General features: G+C 45.5%; 1 protein-coding gene across 2 annotated transcripts in view; it reads right to left on the bottom strand.

Annotated features, from left to right (window-relative positions):
• PDIA2 (protein disulfide isomerase family A member 2) overlaps window positions 1-22,871 on the bottom strand; it is a 709,180-nt gene that overhangs the window by 316,737 nt on the left and 369,572 nt on the right. The gene's annotated exons all lie outside the window — the stretch shown is intronic.

The following is a 22,871-nucleotide window of genomic DNA, read 5'->3' as shown; positions in this document are numbered from 1 at the left end:
ACAGGAGGGTGCAACTTGGTGGGCCAATACAGTGTCGACAAGTAATACCTTTGCTCCACTTAGAGATCTAAATGACATCGACTGACTAGGTCGATGGGGGAAGTATACAGAGTCCGTGACACTCCCGTGACTAACATAGACCTGGGGGGAGGGGAGAAGAGTTCATCTTGGGGACAGCTGAAGACCAAAATACTTGCAACCGTCAGGTTGTAAATACCCGAACAGTTAGTGGTGTAAGTAAGATAACTTACAGGTCTCACAGCCCCCAGGCAATCGCTAGTGTAGAAAGGCTAAACGGGAGAGATATAAAAATAGTCTTCTGGAATATAGCAGGCCTATCCGCTAAATTTGAAAACAAGCAATGGCTACTCTATATACGGGAATTCCAGATAATTTGCTTACAAGAAACTTGGGAGTCAGCAAACAAAAACATTTTCTTAGAGGTATACAAAACCTTCTTTTGTCCAGCGCGTAAGGCAACGTCAGGGAGAGCCAGGGGAGGGCTGGTTATCTATGTAGATCTTACATTACAGGGAAGATGGTCGGATTTGGCTTGGGGTTCAGAAGTCGCGCAGGGGCTCAAATATTTTAATAAAGGTTACAGGTTACTTTTTATAAACTTTTACAATGCTAATTCAAATGGACAGGGTTCTGCATGCCTGCATGAACTGGACACTAGACTTATTCAGATACAGGAGCAAGGGTTGATGGCTCCTCAACTGGTTCTAGCAGGCACTTTTAATTGCCATCTGTGCCTAAATTTGAGAGTATCACGTGGGGATTGGTCGACCTGTACACTTCAGGATGGTCCGCACATGGAACACACAAAGGAGGGAAGAGAACTCAGTGGCCTCTTAAACACGCATGCGTTAACACACCCAATGGACCTGATTGATGTTAAACAGGATAAAATGGTTCACCCCACATTTAAAGGTAGAGGATGTGCCTCATTTATTGATTATATTTTTGTCTCTGCATCATTTAGAAATTGTGTGACTGGGTTTAGTATTGATCATAGTGGCAGAATTAGTGGATGCTTTTAAGGGTGTCGCCCAAATAGTTGATAGTTTGCTGAGAGGCCCAGCTCACAAGGCTAAAATGGACAACCCAAGATGGTTTGATCCACAATGCTCACACACTCTAAGAGAGCTGAAAGTCGCTTTAAAGACCTCTCCAAGAGATAGGAACTGGGTGACCCTGTGTCGGAAAAAATACAAGTTAGCGGTGAAGGGGCGTAAAGGTCAATTGCAAAAACAAGCTCGGGAAGACCTGACAGAGGCGGTGGCATTAAACGACTCTACTGCCTTCTGGAGAGTCATAAATAATCCTTGTTTTCAAGATGCCAACAAACCCGGGTTAAGCAATAATATTCTGCCGGAGCAATGGCATGAGTACTTCCAAGGGTTTTACAATCACCATTCAAGCACAGATCTGTTGCAGGAGCAGCTTCGGGAGCAGGACATACCCCCACTAAGATTTTCACTGGGTGAGGTAAGAATAGGAATTGAAGGCTTAACCAGGAATAAGGCTCCCGGCCCAGATGGGATTCCACCCGATCTTTTTATAAGTAAGGTGGAACTTTGGGCGCCAATTCAGACTAGGGTCATAAACGCGGCGGTGGACACAGTAATGCCAGCATCCTGGACCACAGCCATGATTGTCCCCATTTTCAAAAAAGGTAACAAGGATAGCCCACAATGTTACCGTACGATTACCCTCATTGATGTGTCAGCGAAGGTACTAGGGCGGGTGGTTTTGAGCCGGTTGATTGACTGGGCTGAGGAGCACTGAGCTATAACTGATGTCCAATTTGGCTTCAGGCCTGGGAAATCTACCACCGACCAATGCCTTAACCTGTACCTTATCTCAGCCAACTACACAATAGTCAGCCAAGGGACGATGTATCTGGCATTTATGGACCTGACTGCGGCCTTTGACAGAGTCAATCAAGGGAAATTATGGGCAATTATGGGCGGGCTCGATGTGGACCCGGGACTCATTAACATTTTAAAATCCTTGCACCTGAATACCACGGCTGCGGTTAGATACAGTCAGGAGGGAAAAATAACAGAACCCTTCACATGCTCTAGTGGGGTCAAACAGGGTTGCACATTAGCTCCCTTTTTGTTTACATTATATATAAATGGTTTGGGCCATGCACTAAGCACTTTACAGGTAGAGACACCTAGGATAGGTACACGGGGGATCCCCGTTCTGCTTTATGCAGACAACGCAGTACTTCTTGCCCTCACCCCCAAAGGCTTGCAGCTCTTAATTGATGGTTTTTTGTTGTTTATGGAGAATCTGGACTTATCCCCCAACCTTAGAAAATTGTATGTAATGGAAGTGGGGAAAAAGCCAGGTAAATCCTAAAAATTACACAATTGTATATCATCATTTAGGAAAGGTACAGTCCTTCTCGTATATGGGGATTTTATTTGATGGCTGCCTAAATTTTAAATATTTATTAGAAGAGCAGTGCCGAGTTATGACCGGATGCACCGGGTCTATAATGAATTTCGCACAAAAGTTAGGACGCTGGTCCCCAGAGCAGATCTTGAGACTATACAGTTCCATGTGCTGTGCTAAAGTACTATATGGAAGCGAGGTGTGGGGATTTATTGAGGCTAACAAACTACAAATTGAAGAGAATATGTATTTTCGGTGGCTGTTAAAAGTCCCCCAGAGTACGCCAGCCCACATCGTTCATGAGGAATTTGGCGTCTGTTACATTAGAGACAGGAGGGCAATCAAACCTCTAGTTTGTTGGATAAAGATTTGGGCAAACGAGGAGGCGGCTTTAAGTAGGCAGGTTATAGAAGACTGTCTTTCCCTCGATCATGGGCCTGAAAATTCCCTGGCTCAAATATATGAAGGAGTCTTTTGAGAAAATTGGATCTGTAGATCTATTCACTAATCCTTCCAAAATGAGTATGCAAGATAAGGCCGTGGTCAAGGATCGTTTTTTTAAACGCGTTTCAATGCTCCGGGAAGACAGAGAGTTAGCCAAGCCGTCGGTGAGAGAACATCTAATAGCTAAGTCTGCCATCGAACCATATCCCTGTCTTGTTTAAGTAGTGCACAAGATAGATTTTTAATGACCCATTTCAGGCTAAATCTTTTGCATCACGTATTAGCAGAACCGGCAGGGTTCACAACGTCTATAGAGATGAATGGGCCCTGTGGCTGCGACCACAAGTCTCCGCAGGACACCCTTCATTTCGTTTAATTATGCTCATTTTACTCATACCCAGGAGTCTTTTCTTGAAGGGCATTTTAAGGAAAAGCAGATTTAAACAAGCGCGGGTGGCCGTGTTATTTTTAAAATTGGCCCCAGATGCTTTTACACTTTTTTGTACTACTAATTTTTTAAGGGCTGCATTTAGACTAAGGAATACAAGGGGTCGCTGGAGCCTATAGATTTCTTGTTATTATTCCTCATATTGTCTCACAAATGGTTTCCATGCCTAAGATGAATTAGATTGAAGAGGGACAGGTTTTATGTGATGTGTACTTTTTTACCTATCCATTGAAATTGTATTATGTAGATTTTAGATTGATGGATGAATTACTTATTCCTTTTATGTTTGCACTTGTAACCTTTTCTGGATTAATTGATACTTTTATGGTATTTTTTATACCGAATAAAGAATTTATATATATATACCTGTCAAACGGTGGACAGATATGGCAATCCAAATCAAAGCCATCTGCCTAGAAAAAGGCCTATGGGCGGCTAACGGAAGAACTTCTTCTGATAGACACAGGGCAAATACTTTTAAAAATGGCCATAATACGAGTCGTATTGACTATCTGTTAATTAATCTAAAGTTATGGCATGCCCTTCTGGACATGGTGGTGCGGGATCATTTGGAGAGCGATCACAACCCAATATGCTCCACCTTCGAATTACTTGCTCAACAAGAACCCATACAACCTGACAGTCAGCTTACTACCCGTGACCTACCAGTGACAAGAGGCAACTCAAATGGGCAATGGTCCTAGAGACCTAGCTTCCATTGCTGTGGAAACTGAGCACATATTAGCTGAACTAGAGGCTGTCCCCACTGGCTTTGATTCCCTTGCAGCTACTACTGCACTTCATAATAATGTTTTTGCTAAATTAAGCTCCCATTTCATTAAAGAATGTAGGGCCAAGAGTATCCCACAAAAGAACCTGTGTCAATTGCTCAATGATGAATGCAAAACAGCCGTAGACATCTTGGAGAAGCGATCAGATTGAAAGAGCCAATAAGTATACGGACTGCAAGAACAAAGTATAGGAGGGCCCAGGAGAGGGCAAAAAAGGAATGGGACGAAAACAGATGGCTGGACCTCAGCTTGGCATGTGCCAAAAATAATTACCAATGATTCGGGAACCTGGTTAAATGGGGTAGGGGTGGACACTGACCGTGGCCACAGACTCATGTTGCCCTGGATCAATGGCTTAACTATTTTAAACCACAATATGCCAATGGTGCTGAAGAGGTTAATGGTCTAGCGCTCCCTCACTTATACTATTCTGATAAGGTCTATATCCCAGCTGATGTTAACGCAGCTTTCTGTGCAATCACGGGGGCAGAGCACCGGGGATAGATGGCGTTCCAGACAATATCTTCTCCATGACTAGACCAAATGTTATTGGCGAATACGATAGCCTTTGGGGCCCCTGTAGCTGACTCCTGCAGAGGGTCCGAGATTATTTCAGTGTATAAAATGGGTGACAAATCCCTCCCAGGCAACTATAGGCCCATTAGCCTAAGGTGGTAGGTCGATTGGTGCTAGACAAGGTCCAAGTCTGGATAGAGGAACAGGAAATTATTACTCCGCTACAGGCGGGCTTTTGGGATCATATTAGCACGACTGACCAGGTGTTTCAGTTTAGATTAATACACTGCCGGACCGTGGTCTTAGGCAAGGGCAGCATGTATACTGCCTTTGTCGACCTTAAGTCAGCATTTGACCTGGTCTCGCGTACCAAACTCTGGGCCGTGTTGCAGGAGCTGGTGATGGCTCCCGAATTACTTTCCCGTATAGCTGGCCTCCATGAGGACAATTTTACTCAAATACGCTGTGGTATTCAAAGAAATGTTACTAACCCCTTTCTTGTAGAGAAGGGAGTGCACCAAGGCTGTGTCTTGGCCCTTACACTATTTTACCTTTTTATCAATGGGAACGGCTAAGTTTTTAACATCTGTCCCCACCGATGCTCCGGTTCTTGCAAGCACCGCAATCCCCATTTTAATGTTCGCTGATGACACGCTAATTATTTCTAAAACCCTTAGCGGTTTATGGTGAGCTTTACTTCTCTTTGAAAAGTTTTGCACTCTACAGGGCTTGGAAATTAATGTAGCGAAAACCAAGTTTATGTCCTTCAATCAACATTGAACATTTAAAGGAGGTATACCCTTTGACAGGCGGTCATTGGATCAAGTTAGCGCATTTACCTACCTGGAGGTTATCCTGCAAAAATGACATGAGATGGGATTGCCAGATTGATACTGCGACTCTGAAATATCAACAGCTATCAGGTGTCCTACACACTGAGTTTAATGCCTCCCTGACCAAGCCAGTCAGCCCGGTACTTCAAATTTATAATATGAAAGTAGTGAGTTTGATGTTATAAGGGGATGAACTCTGGGAGTTTGAGAATATGTCCCAGTTAAACATTGCAGAAAATAGGTTTCTTCAAAACATCACCACTCTCCCCCAAAGTACCCCGGTACTACCAATGTTAAAAAAAACTAGGTAGGAAAGCATTGGCTGATCTCGCCAGGCCACGCCCCATCCTGTACTGGGATAGAATCTAGTGTATACCAGAACTCTCAACATACGCTGCAGGTCTTTGGGACATAATTAAGGCAGATTGCTTCCACAATATCAGTTGGTTACAAGAGGTAAGAGCTTCCCTACTTAATATTGGCATGTTAAACTTGTGGGAAAACCCAACGACCTCCCAATTTCCATTTAAGTGACCATAAAGAAAAGATACTGGGAACTGGTGTACCATAACAGACATAGAAAAAGTGATAGTTCAACGCTAACAGGGGCTTTTTTAGCAGTTAAACCATGGCCAAGATTGAAGCAGTATTGGGACATCATATCCAAACCTTTTGACCGGAAGTTGTACTTTTAACTTAGAGTGGGAGTTTTGCCTCTAAGAACATATACAGCAAAATTGGTTAAATCACGTGACAGCAAATGCCCCTTTTGTGAGTTATTGGAAGAGTCCTATGCCTAGGTCCTGTTTGTCTGCCCTGCTTACGCTGGCCCTTGTAAAGTGTGGCTGATGCCAATTTGCAGGAATCTGGGTACCAGAAAGAGTAGCATTACATTGAGAATATTGTGCACTGACACATTGCCGTGTATTACAATTGCAGTAGCCAAGTTTTTGAGCTAGATGTCGGTAATTAGATCGCATACTTTTTCTGTAACCTGAAAAATAAGTAAGCCCCACTTGTGTCAGAGCCTCAGACCTCTGAGGCAAGGTATGGAGTTTATCCTATCTTTTATATATAGTTAAACGTTTTTTAAATAAGCTCCTGTTGTTATTTCTATGCACCATTGTCTTAATACTTACCACGACATGTACTCTCTAATTAATCTCATAACGCATCTTAATTTTGAAAGTTTGTTGTACATAATTTTGAATGTTTTTTCTCTACTTGCAACTATTGTATCTAATGGCTGGAAATCACTCTGTTTTATTGTGATCTGCTTTTAGGACATGAGTTGTTGAATACTGCTTTTTGGAATGGAATGGAATGGTAATAGAGGACTCCAGGGCTTAATCCATATTTTATATTCTTGTTCTAATGAAGTGTTGGTAGAGGCTAGGAATCGTTTCTGAAAACCCATATGTTTGAGGTATAATCTTTCTACTACCAACAACCTGAGTGTCTTATTGAAATCTCCGCCCCCAAAAATTTGTATGTTACAATATGTATAAATTCATGAAATCTTTTTTGCCAATATTTTTAAAGGATTTTTTACTTGACTTGTTTATAATTGAAATTTTACATAGAATACATGGTACATGTATTTACTTCAATTTGTTTTTCTCTGAAGAGGTCTAAATCAATAAAAATGAATAATATAAGGAACTAGCAACTCTGAAAGCATGGTGAAAAAGCACTAGTATGAATGCAAAAAGAGACAGACTACATATAACTGAAGGTGTCAGTAAGGTTGTAATCCGCTTAGCATTCTCACAACCCTCACACAGATCATTCTCACAGTACTGACTGCACTCTCACACCTCTCAAACTAGCAGTCACACATCTCTAACAAGAATATGACTCGTTATTTTGCATGCAATTAGTTTGCATGCCGTTACTACGTGTTTTCTTAGCATTAACCGTTGCTACTCAAGATTTTAGTTCGCATACCATTACATTGAAAGTGTTAATGTATGCAAACTAAAAACTTGCCTTGTAAAATAAAAAATCAACACTACATACAAATACACTACACTACACATCCAAAAGTTAAAAACACTACCCAAACCCTCAAAAAGTACACTACCCTACACTACTAAAACACCACTACACTACCCTAAACCCTAAATCACTACCCCCTGCACGACACTTCCCCTAGCCCCAGTTCTGTCCCTACTCCCAAACACTACTCAGCCCGACCCCCCAACACTACCTACGCCGACGACACCCAGCTGATCCTCTCCCTCACCAACGACCCCGCCACCGCCAGAGCCAACCTTCACGAAGGGATGAAAGAGGTAGCCGAATGGATGAAGAACAGCCGCCTGAAACTGAACTCGGACAAGACGGAAGTCCTCATCCTGGGATCTTCACCCTCCGCCTGGTACGACTCCTGGTGGCCCACCGCCCTAGGCAGCGCACCTAAACCAACAGACCACGCACGCAACCTGGGCTTCATCCTGGACTCCTCCCTCTCCATGACCAGACAAGTCAACGCCGTCTCCTCGTCGTGCTTCAACATCCTGCGCATGCTACGTAAGATCTTCCGGTGGATCCCCACCGAGACCAGGAAGACGGTCACCCAGGCCCTCGTCACCAGCCATCTGGACTACGGCAACTCCCTCTACGCCGGAACCACCGCCAAACTCCAGAAGAGACTCCAGCGGATCCAGAACGCCTCAGCACGACTCATCCTGGACATCCCCCGTCGCAGCCACATCTCCGGACACCTGAGAGACCTGCACTGGCTCCAGGTCAACAAGAGAATCACCTTCTGTCTCCTCACCCACGCACATAAAGCCCTACACAACCAAGGCCCAGGATACCTCAACAGCCGCCTCAACTTCTACGCTCCCAAACGCCAGCTTCGATCGACCGGCCACGCCCTCGCCACCGTCCCCCGCATCCGAAGAGCCACCACAGGGGGACGGGCCTTCTCCTACCTCGCCGCCAAGACTTGGAACTCCCTCCCGACCCACCTCCGCCTGACCGAGGACCACCACGCCTTCAGGAAGCAACTCAAGACCTGGCTGTTCGAGCAGTAGCGGATGCCCCCCCCTAGCGCCTTGAGACCCTCTGGGTGAGTAGTGCGCTATATAAATGCTTTGATTGATTAAACCCTAAAGCACTACCCTACACTACACAAACTCCACAACACTACCCTAAACCCTAAAACACTACCCCCAGCACGACCCTGCCCCTAGCCCCAGTCCTGCCCCTACTCCCAAACACTACCCTGCACAACCGCCGACACTACCCTAAACCCTAAAACACTACCCTACACTACACTAACACCACAACATTATATTTTATTTTTTTATTTGAGAAGTTTTAGGTTATCGGAGCGATTTACAACAGTTACAGAGCAGGACAAAAAATAATACAATGATGCGGAAAATCCCGTAATAAAACTACTAATAAATGACAGTGACGAAGAGTTCAGGGTCGTGGTCTAGCTGACGCAGCGAGGAGTCGACTTCAGCACTCCGACTGCTCCTATCGGTTCACTAGGGATCGATCGAGGTACAGGATTTTGAGCTGACTTTTGAATTTAGCAAAGGAGGGAATAGTTCTGATGTAAGTGGGAATAAAGTTCCAGATTTTGGGTGCATTTTCGGCGAAGGACCTGGCCGCGTTTTTTTGTTTTCGCGATTTCAGCGGGATGGGTAGTAGGGTGTTAGAGCTTCTGAGGTTCCTGTTCTGACCTGCTTTTTTGAGTTTGGCAGCCAGGTATTCGGGTTTGCCGGTGTGTAGGGCTTTGTGTGTGAGGCAGGCTGTTCTGAAGTTCTCCCACATTTCTACTGGAAGCCACTTGAGTTCTCTAAGTGCAGGTGAGATGTGATAAAATGTCTTGATTACGGTGACTATTCTGGCAGCCGCGTTGAGAGTTGTTTTAAGAGGGGCAAGATGTGATTTAGCTATTCCCGAGAGGACTGCATTTCCATAGTCTAGTCTTGACAGCACCAATGATTGGGTGGCTTGTTTGAGATCACTGGGCGGGATGAAAGGTTTTATTTTGTTCAGTAGCTTCAGGTTGAGGAAGGCGCTCTTAGCCGAGTTCTTAATGTGTTTGGTCATGTCGAGTTTCGGGTCAAGCGTGATGCCTAGTGATTTAACAGAGTCGGCCAGGGTGAGGTTCTCATTGAGCGCATCGATAGCTTTTAACCAATCAACCATTTGGGGGTTCTCTTCTTTGTTCGATATGAGGAGTAATTCGTTTTGTCAGGATTCAGTTTTAAGTGGTTGCTTGACAGCCAGAGTTGCACTTCCTTCAGTATGCCATTGAGTCTTTGGATGTCTTTAACAGAGAAGATTTCCAGGTAAATGTGAGTGTCGTCAGCATATAGGAGGAAGGGAATGTTAGCTTTTTTGGGTAGGGTGGTGAGGGGTTCCTGATTCCATGATTCGTGGGGCGGAGGAGTGAGTGGAGACTCGAGAGGGGAGGCTAGACGTTCTCGCAAGGGGAATGGATGTTTGCTTCACCTGGTGGGACAGGTTGTCCGGGGAAGGGTGTTGGGACAGGGAGGGTCGAAGCGTGTGTATGTGGGCGGTTCAAAGTACAGGAAAGAGGGAGTCGAAGGCCTCTAGGTTCTCATTGTTAGCCTGTATCAAAACTGTGCCATTTGAATAGATGGTCACTGATGTGTTCCCGCTCCTAGTTGAGTGGTTAGGGAGAGAGGTCGTTAGTTTACAACTATGTGTGGTGGTCGTCATTTTGGAGATGTGAAGTTGCATTCTTAATGCAGTGTTCCAGTTGTCAGGTCTATCCGTGTGAAAGATGAGATCCATCTTTATCTGCCCTTTGGAGGCACAGTGATATGTGTCCGCGAATAGTGTTTCTGGATGTTGTCTGTTTAGTCTATGTTTAAAGTTTCTTTTTGCTTTTGGGGAGAGGTTAGGGGGAAGCTAATTGTGAAGGAGTTCACGCCGTGCGGTGTCAGGTGGGTCAGAATGGTGGGGTTGGTGGAAATTTGAGTGCCCGGAGACATTGTTGCGTTTCTTTTAAGGGGGTCCGTGCTTCTGCTAGGGTGGGGGCTCTACCTTGATCAGGGCATGTCAATCTGGTGGAAGCTGGTCACGACGTGAGGCTGAAAGGCGCACGGGGCCTTTCTAATAAGGGAGCCGTGAGACTAGATTGGGAGAATAGCCGCGGCGTCAGGATGGTGGAAATAGGTGTCTGTGGGTTCTTGTTGCCCTGTTCTGTGGTGGAAGGATGGCAGTGTGCTGTGGTGTGATGTGGGGGCACTCATACATTGCACATTGAGTGTAAAGTGTGGGGGCCCTTTCTCTGGCTGTCAGGTTCGGCTATAGAATGACATGGCAGGTAATTGGGGGGAGATGTGGTGCTGGGAGCTTCAGCGGGGGATGTAGGTGTAGGAGCGTAGGGGTGTAGGAGCCTTCATAGATGCGAGTTGCTGCAAGGGGCACTCGCTTTGACTCTCATGTTTGAAAAGTTGCAGGTGGATAACGGGGCTCCAGGTCTCCTCTAGATCCTTTCCTGTGATTGCTGAGATCGTTGGAGAGGCCGACGGCGGCCATCTTGAGATCAGGCACAACGTTATGAGCATAGAGCTGGAGGACCGATCAAGACCCTGGTGGAGAGGATTGCTCAGTGAGTCTCTTGCAGATAGGTGAGAGCAGCCTGGAACGAAGGCCCGCTTCCTTAGTGTGGGCCAGGAGTTACCAGCGTCGTTCAAGCGGTCCGTGGGTTGTCCCTTTTGGCAGCCATTAATGGGTCAGGAAGTATGGTTGTTTCGAGGAGGGAGGGACTTATTAATCTCTGAAAGGCCAATTTATTAATCTCTGGAAGGCCACCAAGTTTATTGTAGCTTGGTTCTCGTTTAGCAAAAACCCCCCGGTGGAAGTTTACGTGGGTAAAATCCTTGTCGTTGTCAGCATACAATTCTCCTTTTGTCAAGTGGGTTCAAGCGTCGGCCATCTTGGGGACAGGCAAATTCGAATACGACCTACGCTCCGTGCCGGTCCAAAGCGGGTTCCTTCTCTGTCCTGCGCCTTCTCCGATCAGATCGAGGGAGGAGGGACCTAAAGTCAATCAAGGGCGGCCATCATGGGGTCAGTCCTTCGCAACAGCTGGGCATTGCATAAGCGGGACGCCAATCCGTGCAGAGCGAGTTCCTGATTCATTCAATCTCTGCTGTGGACCCCCGACGGGACTCGTGACTCCTGCGGATTGAACGCGGGGCTGACCTGGGATTGCTTTGAGGGCTCCGTCGCATTGGGCACCCATGTAGAATCGCTTGCCATCCCAGAGGGACCTGGCGAGGGACGATCTCCGAGTGCTTCAGCTTGCCGTCGCCTGGATTGCCTCCTGTTCAGTTCCGGCGAGTCCTGAGTGTAGTGGCTGTGGCAGGGTGGTTGGGTCGGGTGGGATTTACACTATGTTAGTGATCCCAAGCCCTAGAGCCCGATTTCAGAGCTCCTGCCCCGCGGCCATCCCTAAACCCTAAAACACTACCCCAGCACGACCCTGCCCCTAGCCCCAGTCCTGTCCCTACTCCCAAACACTACCCTGTATGACCCCCTGACACTACCCTAAACCCTAAAACACTACCCTACACTACACTAACACCAGAACACTACCCTAAACCCTACAACACTACCCCCAGCACGACACTGCCCCTAACCCCAGTCCTGTCCCTACTCCCAAACACTACCCTGCACGACACCCTGACACTACCCTAAACCCTAAAACAGTAACCTACACTACACTAACTTCGGAACACTACCCTAAACCCTAAAACACTACCCCCTGTAGTGAAGGCGGCGATTTAGATGCATACATTGCTATGGTAGCATAAGCACGTTAGATGTTAGAAAGCCATCTTGCCACTTTTGCTGCTTTTGCACACGACACTGCAGAGACATGTTATTATTTGAAAACTGCTTGCTTGCCTTTTCTTCACATGAGAATTGTCTGTTGTTCACATCCCTAGACGTGCACTGCGACCTTGGTCTGAACATTGTGTGCGAAACACTCTGAGCCGCCAGACAATGTATGTTTTTGAGTTCAGGTTGATCGGCCCACTCACTAGCCATAATACACACACAGCTGCGCACACAGCTGCAAATACCTGAATATCGAGAGCCTTTAATATAACTGTTTGCATGCGTTAGAAACACATTCTGGAGAAGAACATTTCCAGGCGCAGTGCAAAGCTGATCCTGTGATGTGATTCACCTAAGCTGATCTTTACGGTATGGGGTTCCCCATTCAAGCCTAGAGACCTTCTATTAGTATAATAATACTGGCCTACTAGCTAAGGGAAGGTGGCTGTATTCCACAGTCATTTGTAATATGATTTCTCCCTTCATTTTCTATGGTATTGTAACAATGCTGATGGTTTTAATTATAATCATTTGTCTGCTTATGTTAGCTAAAGTACTGCATCTTAGGACACGTAGTTTATAAAATAAACCTTTTAAACTTTACCGTGTCTCTGATTACTCTTGCTGTGGACTGATATGAGAATAATAACGAACAGGTCTTTCCGATTCCCACCATTCCTGAGAGTACTCTAAGTCGCCTGTTCTGGGTTGTCTATACATTGGGACCTCCGAGAGAATACGGATAACAAATGGGACACTGATGCTGGTCGGATAGGGGTTCTTGGTACTGAGGTGAGTTTTTGGTACACCACAATTCACTGAAGTCCTGGTTTCCTGCGCATAGTTCTGTGCATGAGCAGAATCCCTGCAACATGGCGCACCTAACGTTTGGTCTTTTGATTTGAAACGCCTTAGTAGTGCTTATATTAGTCCACAACACCCTCACTCTTGTCTCCGGATAACGGGAGTGACGGATTTCACCTACCTGTTAGTAACCTAATTGGTTCATGCAATCTTGTTAATTTAAAAGGTGTTTTATATTTCTGAACCCTAGTGGTACTGTAATATCCATTGTTGTTCTTCTCTGTGTCCTTATGGCGGTCGAAATTGCAGCACGTAGTCGTACGCCTTTGCGGCGTCATTTGACGCAGTATGGGGTACCGGACGATGGGATGGCCGTAATTTTTGTGGTGAGTGCAGACGTGTCCCACCCTTACGAGTTGTTTTACTCTTGGGTGACGCTGCCGGCAGTGAATGCGGATGATAAGACGTTTCACTCGTATACTCACACACGGGTCCCAGCAAATTATACGCCATATAGGACGCTGGAGCTTCCCCTTTCAGCCTGGCAGCATAGCATTTGGTTTAATGGCGCCCTTCCCCATGTGGTTGCACCGGCTAGACTCGGCCCTTTGTCGATTCCAGGGGCCACATGGCCGGTGCTGGCCAGATTCACGCCTCACCCCCGCTATTTGACTATTGCGGTGGATGAATTGCGTACACTCCATACAGCCCTCATTACAGTGTATAGGGCTTTGGTGCAATACGTTTCATGCAATATGCAGGTGGGGGCACCTGTTGTTGCGGGACTACCAGCTGGTCACCCTGCGGTTGTTATTAGCCCTGTCATAGTTAATTCGGTGATGGGCAAGCACCCCCACAATAAGGACGATTTGCCTTATTGGCTTGCCCAGAAATTTGACCAACTGGAAGCAGTGTTTCCACACTCTACAGCTGTGGAGAAACACAGAATCCTCACCATTAGTTTGCCGAAAGACTTAGTCCCAGAAGTGTCCGATTGTGACAACTGGGGTAAGGTTTTTGTCGCGGTCTACTCGAAGTGCTTTGGCACTCCGTCTATGGCTGTGCTTCCCTCCTTAATTAAACGTGTTCAAGATATCCACGGTCCGGAGGCGGCTGTAGAGTTGGGAATGCGACTTGTCGGAGTATTCGACGTAGTTGCCTCTCTCGTTTTAGGTAATCTCAAGGGAGATGCAGTACAATTCCAAGTGGCTAATGGCTTAGCCCGTGTCGATGAGCTCGATAAGCCCAAAGAGTTGCCTAAAATTATTGCAGAGGCGTATAGAACAATTGGCCACAGTAGTTTAGGGGTTAAACCAACTACAGTCATTCCTGACTTGATACAACAAGCTAAGGTGAGCTCGTCTGTTAAAGACGATCGTCCAACTTTTCCAAAGCAAAATTGGCGAACAAAGAAGCAGGGAAAGCAGCAACAGAAACAGGGGTCTCGTCCTGCGTCTCCCGTGCAGCCGACTAGTGAACGCACCTACGATTTGCGCGATCGCACTAGGATTAGGTCACCTGATAGATTTCAGGTTACTGAACAACGATCTCCTCGTTCTTCACAGGAAGCATCGGCCTCACAGTCTGGTGGCGGAGAACATGGCAAGGGTCGGGGTGCCCAACAAGGACGTGAGCAACCTCGTCAGGCTGACTGTAAAGGCAAGCAAGACAAGTTTGCACCTCAACATCCCCCGTTTCAGAAGAAGAAGGTTGCTGCGCTAACAGCGAGGTATGCCACAGATAGTGCGGACACAGCTTCGGTACCTGACATGGCCACTAACGCTGCTCGACAGCGCAGCGGAGGTTACAGTAATACGGCAAGCACTGCGTCCATTTCTGGAGGCGACAGCAACTGACACGTTCATTACTGTAGAAACTGCTGACACTAGAGTGGCTCCCCCTGACAGACTATATGACATAGTACTCTTAATTGAAGGTGACATACAACGCACAATACAAGGGATTTTTGGGGATAATCTGACCTCTTCCTATGACATTCTCTTGGCAGAGGCAGACTGGCCCCCAGCTTTCATTTTAGATGCTCCTAGAGGGGAGGAGGTAATCCTCCCGTCCTTTGCGCACACAGTGCCAAGGGAGCACGCTGAAAGGTTTGCCGAAGAGTGGGCTCATGTGCTTGCACCGGCTTTGTATCGTACTCAGGTAGGCTGGGATAAATTGTCCCCCAGCCATGAGATTCCCTTGCGGTCCATGCCTCAACCACAACCCCAATATCCCATGCGTCGCGAAGTTAGATCTCACATCACGGACATCCTTGAGCAATTGGAATATCAGGGAGTTATTGAAACATGTGTGTCACCAATGAATAATCCTTTATTCACTGTAACGAAACCTGATGCGTCGTACCGCCTAGTTTTAGATTACCGGCATTTAAACTCTCATTGCCGGACGTGCGCGGTACAGAATACCCACAGTTCTGTCTTAGTTGATAGTCTTGTGCGTAAAAGGTTTAAAACCACACTTGACATATCCAATGGCTTTTACAGCCATAACCTGTCCTCTATTAGTAGTCAGTGGACAGTGTTTACTTCTGGCGGCAAGCTAAAACAATTTAGAAGATTGGCCATGGGCTATAAGAACAGCCCTGGCGTGTTTTCCGCGTGTGTAGTATTTCTGTTAGAGAGCATTGACCCAGATGTGTACTCGTATGTTGATGATATCTATCTCACGGACGACGAATTGTGGCTGCATCTGTGTCGCGTTGATCGCATTATTGTTATGTTTGCAGACTTCGGTTACAAATTCAATTTTGCGAAGTCTCACATTGCAGAGTATACAGTGTTGTTTTTGGGCTACGAGCTCAAAAATGAGGGTCGAGGATTGGCTCCTCACTTTCTGGAGAAGTGCGCATGTCTGCGTGCTCCAACAACACTGAAACAATTACAATCTTTGCTGGGCTTTCTGAATTTCGGTCGTACGTACATTCCTGATTATGCCCAGCGTATCAAGCCGCTTTATGCCTTGGTACAACCTACTTTTTCCAAATCGAGCTGGCTGTCAGAGCATTCAGCTATTTTGCAATCATTGCAGGCTGATCTTCTTGCATCAAAATACTTACTGACACGCGATAACCACACAAAACTGGTAATAAGAATTGTGCCAGGCGCAGCGGGTTTCACGTACTTAACGTTCAATGAGGGTGACACCATCCCCATTGCATACAAATCACACCTGTACACTTCGGCCGAACTGTGATTTTCCTCTGTCGAAAAAGTTTTGACTGCGGTGCAAATGGCGATTCTTAAAGAACGAGCGCTGTCGCAAGGAAAACGCATGTTGGTGGTCACACCGTATCCTGCCCTAGAAGCAGTGACGAAAGCCAGTGTACTCAATTCAAAAGCTTTGCATCCACATTGGATACAATGGGCCACTTCTCTGACATCGACAGATGTCACTTATATCTTTGATGCCTCATTGCAGATGCAGGAGTACTTGCAATATGAATTCGTTCATCCGGCTCCTCTGTCTTTGCGCCCGCTCGAAGATTACCATTGTGTCATTTATACCGACGGTTTGGCGCAGCCGGCGACGGGATCGAAGCATGCCTATTCAGCAGCTTGCGCAATTGTTGCAGGTACTTTCGTAAATGGTGAATTCCAATCTGATGTCGTGCATACTCAGTCATTGGGTGATTGTACCGCACAGTTGGCGGAGCTCCGTGCTCTGGTGCTTGCACTGGAGTTTGCTGATCCTCGAGTCACTACTCTTATAGTAAGTGACTCGTTTTACTGTGTTCAGTCCTTCAACGACAATCTGTTCTTTTGGTCTCAAAATGAATATCGTGATTCCAAAGGTAGCACAATTAAGCATAAAATGCTTTGGGTTCGAGTGGCAGAACTTAAAGAACATCTGCCTCTCGTGAATGTAATTCACACTCTTGGGCACCAGCGATTTGGTGTCCACGCTGTTGGCAACAGTTTAGCTGACGAAGCAGCGAAAACAGCAGTGGCGACATATTTAGTAGCAGCAGTTACAAGATCCAAAAGTAAGATTGATGATGACATCTTGGCAGCTATTGCTGCTACAGAGAAGGGAAGTAATTACCCGAGAGGTTTCCCTTCTCGTTACCATTATCACTTAAGTCCTGATAAAGTCCCATTAGTGAGAATTAACGACGTTGGTGACAGGTTGATTCCCAACGCGGACTGCAGACCATCTTTGATATCAGTGGCTCACGAGGGTATGGCGTCTGCCCATGCAGGCGTTGCAGCAACTGTTTCTCTGTTACAACAACGTTTCTGGTGGCGCGGATTGTATAAACAGGCTCGCACTTATGTTCTTGATTGTGACATTTGCCAGCAGATTAAACCTTCAACTGCTGCGCGTCCACCACAAACTCAGTTGTACATATCCAATAAACCACTTGGGTGTGTTTATCTGTCCATTCTCCTCTGATACTGCATACAAGTATATCTTGGTTGCAGTGGATTCGTGCACATGTTTTCTGTGGGTATGGCCACAAAGGAGTGCTGATGCCCGTACTGTCATCAGGGATTTGCGTGTCTTTGTGGGAAGTTTTGCGTGTGGTACCTTTCATTCTGATCAGGGCCCTGTGTTCGCCTATAAGGCGTACAAAGAAGCCATGAAAAATTTGGGGGTCCAAGTCAAATTTTCGTCTCCATACCGACCTGAGGGTAATAGTGTAGTGGAGAGGATGAACCGTGATTTAAAGCAATCCTTGACAGCTAGGGTTTTAGGCACTGGCCGGAATTGGTTAGCCCATCTGTATAATGTCCAACGTGCACTTAATAATCTCCCTAGAAGATCTCTGGGTGGGCGGACCCCATACATGATGCTCATTGGCATAAAAATGTTTGTCCCGGACCTTGATGGTCTAGACATGGTGGTGTCTGCCGCACCCTTTGATGTAGATGATCACTGTGCTGTGTTACAGAGTCTACAAGAGACTAGAGATAGTCTCGCGAAGGAACACTTGCCCTCCATATCTGATGCTGCACTTCAGATTCCGGTAGTCGGCTGGCTACCTCGAGTTGGTGACCTGGTCCGTGAGAAGGTGGAGAACAATAAGGAGTTCGGCCCCTCTTATCGTGCCCCGGTTCCAGTGCTTGGCGTGCAGGGTGCAAGAACAGTCATTTTACCTCCACTTCCTGGTCGCAAGGATAACAGGTACATCCCCATTGACAATGTCAAACTACAGCGAGTGGCTGATTCTTCTTAATATGACTCCAGCGGTCTCTTGCCCTGCGATGCTGAGAAATTCTGCTTTGGCTCTGGCTCCTACCACCATGCCTGATGTTGCCATCGAGATGCATACAGTTACTGATCCTTTGTTGCTACCACCGGCTGGTGGTCTACCTGAAGATACTGAGTATGCTTATCCTGCAGATGTAACATTACTTGTTTTACAATCAACCGCAGTTACCCAGTCACGTTTCTCCTTTGATACTAACTCTATGACTTCAAGAGCCCCATCAAAAGTTTCTATTTTTGCTGTTTGGTTTAAAAGACATTTTTTGATTCATCCTTGGACTTACATTTGGCTAATGCTCATATGTATTTTTTTGTTTATGTTGATCGGATTTGTGGTGGTATTTTTTTGTCTAGTGAACGGACACTATCTAAAAGAAAGATCTACAATTAGACTAATTGATGGAATTTTGGCCCCCCACTCCTCCTCACACATCATGAAGAGAGACCAGACTTTTGTGAATATTACTGCCTGGCCTGTGTTAGATGGGATTGCTTGGGATGCTGTTAAATTTCAAATTCATGGACCCACTGAGGTTATTAATGTTCCGAATGTATTTCGTGTTTCTATGGGTGATGTGGTTAAACAAAACATCCGCTCTGATGATTGGGACGTTCAGGCCATAGAAGCACTGTTTTTTTATTTGAAATATTATGTCGCTTTTGATGCTGAAGATTTGTATTTAGACACTGCTAATTACGGAGAATTGTTTTGCTATCATCATTATGGCAATCATTTCCAACATAAAGCGAATACGTTTCGTAATTTTGTAAATTATACACAATGGGAACATTGTCCAACGCCAATGTTAGGCAGCTCAAGCACATTGGTGAACAAATTTGCCTACTTTACTGATTTCAGTGTTTCAAAGCTTGCCGCCCTTTATTTTAAAATGGCAGTGGAGTCCGCCTCGAAGGTTAGGCTGACACACACTAAATTATTGTATTCCAAATCCTTTATGGATGATGTAGCGGTCGGGGGTTATGATCTATGGAAAGATACTATTGATCTTAAATCTGTTTGGGGTATCAAACCATGGCAGGTACAAGGAACAGAAGCTTTGCATCGTGCCTGCCTCATCCCGAACCACATATTATTTTTGAATTCAACTATTTTTCAGACCACCTGTTCTGGATTGGCTACTTCTAAAAAGCTGAATTCCCCCTCTATTCCAGATCTGCGTGCTTATCCAAATTGGGATAATCATACAGATCTGTCCCTTGATGCGTTGCAGTCATACATTACTAATACATCCTTCAATATTTCCAAGTTGCACTCCGAAGGATGGTTGACTTGGTAAACGAGTTCAGATTCCTGTCAACATCGTTTTTTGGGTCTGCAGCCTGGGTATACGCAGGTTCGCGTAGACCCCCACTTTGAATCTTCTCATTCTGTTAGTACCTACTCAGTTGGGAAGTTATTCCAGTCTTGGCTGCAACACTCCACCTTGGCATCTGTTAAAGTTCATTCATCTAAATTACATGACAAAATAGATTTGAATGATTTTGTTAAGGGTCCTGTGGGTGGCAGATCCAAAAGATGGGTGTATGCTATTTATAACAAGGTTTGGAAGTTATCACAAATTGAAGCTGCTTCCAGATTGAGAGCTATTGATCAAGCCAATATGGAAAAAGTGCTAGCTGTTATAGATGATAGCATTAACACCCTTTCTTCCAGAATTTAAACATTAGATATTATTGTTTCATCTGTTGTTGATATCGTGCAGGATGATGTGTCTGTTTTGTATCATGGTCAGAATCCATTGCGTTCTATAATGCAGTTTGCATGGACATTGCAGACGTTAAAAGCTGGGAGAGTCCCTTGGGACAATATGAATACTTCATCATTATTCCTTCCTTTTAACCTAACTGCGAAACAACAATTCATGTCCATGAAAGATGCAACATACTCATTACTGCATATTGAAAAATTAGAACCTTTGCCTTTCTCAGTGGCCGAATTGAACTCAGCTGTGTGGCTTATCCACGGGTTAATCACATTGCCATTTCCTTTGTTTAAATTCAGATTGTGCATGAAGCATTATGCCCTAGGCAGATATGAACAGTTGGGTACTGCTTTCCTGCATGAAGTATGGTCACTCCCATTTACATACAGGTGCATGAGAGAAGGAAAGAAGTTTATTTGAAGGGTGAGGAATGCTCTTCCACACCTGATCATTCTGTAGTCTGTAGGCACATCCAATTGCATGGCGCGTGCAATGTGCAAGCGCCTAATTTAGCATGCGTCCTGAAAGGGATTCCAGTGCCAGCTATTACACCATCTTTCAAGTTGTTAGCTAACGGTAGTTATTTGCTTTTAAATAATGAGGCTTGCTGTGGGATGCTAGTGGGAATTCCTTGCTTTGTGACTGTATCACAGAGAGTAGTCTGCTGTAAAAATGTCCTTTTCCCACCCCCGCATGGGTGGCTGGATGTATCCGTCTGGCCTTCCATTCCAACCTTGAAAGCAGAGTTCAACAAGATGAGCAGAATAAGGGCTCTATTGTCTCGAAAAGAAGTCGCTCTGACTTCGTCCCGTGAAACATTTGTCCTTCACGTAGCCAACACCTGTACCGAGGTGCAGGCGCTTTTAAATACTGATCTCCCACTTCATTTTGGTGCCCTGATTCAAACTATATTTAACGCCTCGTCAACAACTGGCTTGGCGCATTTTTTCTAAATTGTGGGCTCCGGCCTCGTGACCTCCATCCAAACTATTTTTGGTGTGATACTGGCCTTTTTTCATTCTATTTTTTCCAGCGTCTTTGGAGGGCTCCCGTTGATTCTCGCCCTCACGGCTGGCGTGCTCCTGTTGGTATGCGTACTGTGCAATGGCTGCACACTTTGTGTCACGCGACAGCCTGTCCTGGCTGCTCCATCTTCGTAACCGGATGCTTGAATACTATGGAACTTTACCACTGGCTACCCTGAGCATAGCCTATGGATTATCCTTCCGGTTTGCCTACTTTACATGCGTACAACCTGTTTTTCATTGCCTAGATTGTCCTTTCGAATGGGCTCTGGATTTGTGCTTGTCAAACTCGGTATCTCCTGCCCCGGATTATGATCGACTGATGAGTCCATTAGCGGCTCATGAGTTGGACTGTTCTGGTGTTAGGATTATGGCCTCTGGAGCGGCACATGGAGTCCTAGGGAATTGAGACATCGGAATGGCAGCGTATGACTTCTTGGCACAAACTTATTTAGAAGAACACGCCAGTTGTCCTCTGAATGTGCTAGAGGCTCCAGTGGTCGAAGAACATGTATGTTCGTTTACCTTATTAGACTGAATGGCGGACACATTTGCAAATCGTTCCAATGACTTGGAAGCTGTTGCTACGTACTGTGCTTACACATTGATGGATTAACTTGATTATCGTTTAGCTTCTCTTGCACTAACCACACATTTTTTGTGTGTGTTCCAACATCTGGGCTCGTTGAGCCTTAGCATGATGTATTGACTTACCATTTTCTTTTTTCCCTTCATTTTGTTTTTTTTAATGTTTTTTTTCCGAACTTTCACTCACTTATTTGGATTTCCAATACATGCACTTGGTTCCGCTCTATCGAACTTGAACTCTGCGTTCCTTTTTGTATCCCTTTCTGTTCGTGGTCCGATCAAGGGGGGGTGTAGTGAAGGCGGCGATTTAGATGCATACATTGCTATGTTAGCATAAGCGTGTTAGAAAGCCATCTTGCCACTTTTGCTGCTTTTGCACACGACACTGCAAAGACATGTTATTATTTGAAAACTGCTTGCTTGCCTTTTCTTCACATGAGAACTGGCTGTTGTTCACATCCCTAGACGTGCACTGCGACCTTGGTCTGAACATTGCGTGCAAAACACTCTGAGCCGCCAGACAATGTATGTTTTTGAGTTCAGGTTGATCGGCCCACTCTCTAGCCGTAATATGCACATAGCTGCAAATACCTGAATGTCGAGAGCCTTTAATATTACTGTTTGCATGCATTAGAAACACATTCTGGAGAAGAACATTTCCAGGTGCAGAGCAAAGCTGCTCCTTTAATGTGATTCACCTAAGCTGATCTTTACGGTATGGGGTTCCCCATTCAAGCCTAGAGACCTTCTATTAGTATAATAATACTGGCCTACTAGCTAAGGGAAGGTGGCTGTATTCCACTGTCATTTGTAATATGATTTCTCCCTTCATTTTCTATGGTATTGTAACAATGCTGATGGTTTTAATTATAATCATTTGTCTGCTTATGTTAGCTAAAGTACTGCATCTTAGGACACGTAGTTTATAAAATAAACCTTTTAAACTTTACCGTGTCTCTTATTACTCTTGTTGTGGACTGATATGAGAATAATAACGAACAGGTCTTTCCGATTCCCACCATTTCTGAGAGTACTCTAAGTCGCCTGTTCTGGGTTGTCTATACATTGGGACCTCCGAGAGAATACGGATAACGAATGGGACACTGATGCTGGTCGGATAGGGGTTCTGGGTACTGAGGTGAATTTTTGGTACACCACAATTCACTGATGTCCTGGTTTCCTGCGCATATTTCTGTTCATGAGCAGAATCCCTGCAA

This window comes from Triturus cristatus, chromosome 10 (genome assembly GCF_964204655.1).
Source record: "Triturus cristatus chromosome 10, aTriCri1.1, whole genome shotgun sequence".
Classification (NCBI taxonomy): domain Eukaryota; kingdom Metazoa; phylum Chordata; class Amphibia; order Caudata; family Salamandridae; genus Triturus; species Triturus cristatus.
Note: the sequence above shows the minus strand (reverse complement) of the source record. Positions and strands in the feature narration are given on the sequence as shown.